This window comes from Triturus cristatus, chromosome 11 (genome assembly GCF_964204655.1).
Source record: "Triturus cristatus chromosome 11, aTriCri1.1, whole genome shotgun sequence".
Classification (NCBI taxonomy): Eukaryota; Metazoa; Chordata; class Amphibia; order Caudata; family Salamandridae; genus Triturus; species Triturus cristatus.
In genome coordinates this window covers 1,087,910,755-1,087,915,799 of record NC_140594.1, presented here as the reverse complement: position 1 = coordinate 1,087,915,799, position 5,045 = coordinate 1,087,910,755, and positions in this window count along the sequence as shown.

The window sequence follows — 5,045 nt, the reverse complement described above, 5'->3', positions numbered from 1 at the left end:
GGTGATCCCCTGGAAAGCCGACCGCGCTGCAACGCGCTGGGAATCGCCCCCGAGCTGCCCTCCCTTCCTCTGAGCACTGTCGTGTGGCTGGGACCATCCTCGAGTGTTCCACGAAGCACCGCCACCCTCGGACTGTGAGGGACGACAACGCGACGTGGGACACCTCTTTGTGGACCCCCGAGGCCGCAGTGAACATTCCCCTTCGCTGGTGGGCTGAGACGTCGGAGAAGTGCCCCCACGAAGCATCGTCGTCCACGGAGGAGCCGGGACCAGGACGTGACGTGGGACACTCGTGGAGGGCGTCTGCAAGCCTTCGCACCCATTGCCCCCAAAAGAATTAAGGTATTTGACACTCACGCACCGCAGTACGGCCCGTACTTGCCTTGTACGAGCCGAGCCTGCTCTGCCGTCTGTGTGCGGCGCGTCCCTGCCTCTGTACGGCCCGTATGGAGCAAAACCCATTGCCAGCGCTCACGCGGGAAGCGTGGGATTTGGCATGAGACGTCCCGAACGTGTACGACGTGTACCCACGAAGGTACGGTCCGTACGGTTCACATCTGGCATACGCGTACTCACGCGAGAAGCGTGAGGAACGGCACGACGCGTCCAGATAGCGCTACGAAGCGTACAAATACCCCAAAGAAGCTATTTTAAATCTAATTTCGCCCTTGTAACATCTGTGGATTGCCTGAAAAGCATTTGCAAGTAACTGGAACATTTTTTGAACAAGAGAACTGTATTTTTACAACCTGCCTAAAGAGATCTTATATATAAAGAACTTTATTTTACTATAAATACAGCCTTGTGTCTTTGTGTGGTGGGGTGGTGATTATTGTGTGGGATACCTTGAATGCTTAATCTAATGCCCTCTGGAGATCTAGCCTGACTGCTCGCGCCACGTTATCTAGAGGGTGAGCAGGGGTTATTTTTAAAGAGGTAATCCTACGCCCTGACTTAGAGGAAAGGGTCCCTGCTTGTCGCAAGTGCATACCTGCGCCAATCAGAGAACTGGGATTCTAACATGTGGGTATACCCAATTAGTAAAAACTGCCACTCATGGACTCAGGATGCTTGATTCCGGTCCAGGGAAGACATGGCTTGGCAGTTCGGGCTGGACTGTTCCCATGAGGCACAGGGTCAAGACTGATTTGCATATGGCCATGTCTAAACTGGGGTGGTGTAGTGGGCAAAAGAACGATGGATTTAACCCAGATCTCTTGACTGGGGGAGAATGTCTGCATTGTCAGCATTCCGTCCATCAATTGTTTGTTATAACGCTTTTCGCCCTAAGTGGAATGGGTATTCCCAGACGTGGGACCCGTGCTCACTACGCCACTGGAGTCAAGCTATCCTGGCTGATGACGGCTGATAGCCAGAAACCGGTCCTAGGATGCTTGATTCCGGTCCAGGGAAGACATGGCTTGGCAGTTCGGGCTGGACTGTTCCCATGAGGCACAGGGTCAAGACTGATTTGCATATGGCCATGTCTAAACTGGGGTGGTGTAGTGGGCAAAAGAACAATGGATTTAACCCAGATCTCTTGACTGGGGGAGAATGTCTGCATTGTCAGCATTCCGTCCATCAATTGTTTGTTATAACGCTTTTCGCCCTAAGTGGAATGGGTATTCCCAGACGTGGGACCCGTGCTCACTACGCCACTGGAGTCAAGCTATCCTGGCTGATGACGGCTGATAGCCAGAAACCGGTCCTAGGATGCTTGATTCCGGTCCAGGGAAGACATGGCTTGGCAGTTCGGGCTGGACTGTTCCCATGAGGCACAGGGTCAAGACTGATTTGCATATGGCCATGTCTAAACTGGGGTGGTGTAGTGGGCAAAAGAACGATGGATTTAACCCAGATCTCTTTACTGGGGGAGAATGTCTGCATTGTCAGCATTCCGTCCATCAATTGTTTGTTATAACGCTTTTCGCCCTAAGTGGAATGGGTATTCCCAGACGTGGGACCCGTGCTCACTACGCCACTGGAGTCAAGCTATCCTGGCTGATGACGGCTGATAGCCAGAAACCGGTCCTAGGATGCTTGATTCCGGTCCAGGGAAGACATGGCTTGGCAGTTCGGGCTGGACTGTTCCCATGAGGCACAGGGTCAAGACTGATTTGCATATGGCCATGTCTAAACTGGGGTGGTGTAGTGGGCAAAAGAACGATGGATTTAACCCAGATCTCTTGACTGGGGGAGAATGTCTGCATTGTCAGCATTCCGTCCATCAATTGTTTGTTATAACGCTTTTCGCCCTAAGTGGAATGGGTATTCCCAGACGTGGGACCCGTGCTCACTACGCCACTGGAGTCAAGCTATCCTGGCTGATGACGGCTGATAGCCAGAAACCGGTCCTCGGATGCTTGATTCCGGTCCAGGGAAGACATGGCTTGGCAGTTCGGGCTGGACTGTTCCCATGAGGCACAGGGTCAAGACTGATTTGCATATGGCCATGTCTAAACTGGGGTGGTGTAGTGGGCAAAAGAACGATGGATTTAACCCAGATCTCTTGACTGGGGGAGAATGTCTGCATTGTCAGCATTCCGTCCATCAATTGTTTGTTATAACGCTTTTCGCCCTAAGTGGAATGGGTATTCCCAGACGTGGGACCCGTGCTCACTATGCCACTGGAGTCAAGCTATCCTGGCTGATGACGGCTGATAGCCAGAAACCGGTCCTAGGATGCTTGATTCCGGTCCAGGGAAGACATGGCTTGGCAGTTCGGGCTGGACTGTTCCCATGAGGCACAGGGTCAAGACTGATTTGCATATGGCCATGTCTAAACTGGGGTGGTGTAGTGGGCAAAAGAACGATGGATTTAACCCAGATCTCTTGACTGGGGGAGAATGTCTGCATTGTCAGCATTCCGTCCATCAATTGTTTGTTATAACGCTTTTCGCCCTAAGTGGAATGGGTATTCCCAGACGTGGGACCCGTGCTCACTACGCCACTGGAGTCAAGCTATCCTGGCTGATGACGGCTGATAGCCAGAAACCGGTCCTAGGATGCTTGATTCCGGTCCAGGGAAGACATGGCTTGGCAGTTCGGGCTGGACTGTTCCCATGAGGCACAGGGTCAAGACTGATTTGCATATGGCCATGTCTAAACTGGGGTGGTGTAGTGGGCAAAAGAACGATGGATTTAACCCAGATCTCTTGACTGGGGGAGAATGTCTGCATTGTCAGCATTCCGTCCATCAATTGTTTGTTATAACGCTTTTCGCCCTAAGTGGAATGGGTATTCCCAGACGTGGGACCCGTGCTCACTACGCCACTGGAGTCAAGCTATCCTGGCTGATGACGGCTGATAGCCAGAAACCGGTCCTAGGATGCTTGATTCCGGTCCAGGGAAGACATGGCTTGGCAGTTCGGGCTGGACTGTTCCCATGAGGCACAGGGTCAAGACTGATTTGCATATGGCCATGTCTAAACTGGGGTGGTGTAGTGGGCAAAAGAACGATGGATTTAACCCAGATCTCTTGACTGGGGGAGAATGTCTGCATTGTCAGCATTCCGTCCATCAATTGTTTGTTATAACGCTTTTCGCCCTAAGTGGAATGGGTATTCCCAGACGTGGGACCCGTGCTCACTACGCCACTGGAGTCAAGCTATCCTGGCTGATGACGGCTGATAGCCAGAAACCGGTCCTAGGATGCTTGATTCCGGTCCAGGGAAGACATGGCTTGGCAGTTCGGGCTGGACTGTTCCCATGAGGCACAGGGTCAAGACTGATTTGCATATGGCCATGTCTAAACTGGGGTGGTGTAGTGGGCAAAAGAACGATGGATTTAACCCAGATCTCTTGACTGGGGGAGAATGTCTGCATTGTCAGCATTCCGTCCATCAATTGTTTGTTATAACGCTTTTCGCCCTAAGTGGAATGGGTATTCCCAGACGTGGGACCCGTGCTCACTACGCCACTGGAGTCAAGCTATCCTGGCTGATGACGGCTGATAGCCAGAAACCGGTCCTAGGATGCTTGATTCCGGTCCAGGGAAGACATGGCTTGGCAGTTCGGGCTGGACTGTTCCCATGAGGCACAGGGTCAAGACTGATTTGCATATGGCCATGTCTAAACTGGGGTGGTGTAGTGGGCAAAAGAACGATGGATTTAACCCAGATCTCTTGACTGGGGGAGAATGTCTGCATTGTCAGCATTCCGTCCATCAATTGTTTGTTATAACACTCATGACGCAGGACACATTTTTGATGGCATTGTCTCCAATGATTATCGTATTAGGGTGGGGGAAACTCTTCCTCTCGCCTACATCATGCAATTCCTTTCTTTCTTGTGCTCCCAGTAACTAATGAAGGTGCCAGAAAGGGGCACAGTAAGGTGCTTAAAAGAAACTTTAGAAGTATCAACAAGAAATCCTTTCCATTTGCCCTTAAGGAAAGTCGATGGACTGAATATAGTGACCCTGACTTGGCGACGACAGACTATAATTGGCTTGGGGCAGCAGTTGATTCTCCTGCTCCTCTTAAAGAAATTTATATAGGTAGAACATTTTTGACGTCACCCTGGTATTCAGAAAAGCTTAGGATACGCAAGCAATCCTGTTGCCGCCAAGAAAGCATTTGGCGTAAACATTATGATCCATCGTAAAGAATAAAACATAAATCTAGGTTGGCAGAATACAAATTAGCCATTCATTCAGAGAAATCATCCTATTAAACTCAGATGACATCATCACTCAAGTCCTCTAGAGATTTATTCATTTTGATTAGCTTACTATCTAACCCACCTACTTCAGCACAAAATTAAAGCTTTTGTGATGAAATGGCTTATTACTTTCACAATATAAACCAACAATAAATATAGGGTCTAAGGGAACATTTAAACACCTAGCGTGGATATATTCCCCTACAGTTACTCACAAAACAAATGAACTATCCACTGGTCTGGTGGGTCTGGAGAGACCAGACAGTAAGCAAAGACCTAAAGAACTATGTTCCTATACTCAGTGGCCACTACCTTAAATAAGGAAAATCCTTAAATAAGAAAAATCCTTAAAAAGGACGGATTCCCATCACTTTCCGAAGTGA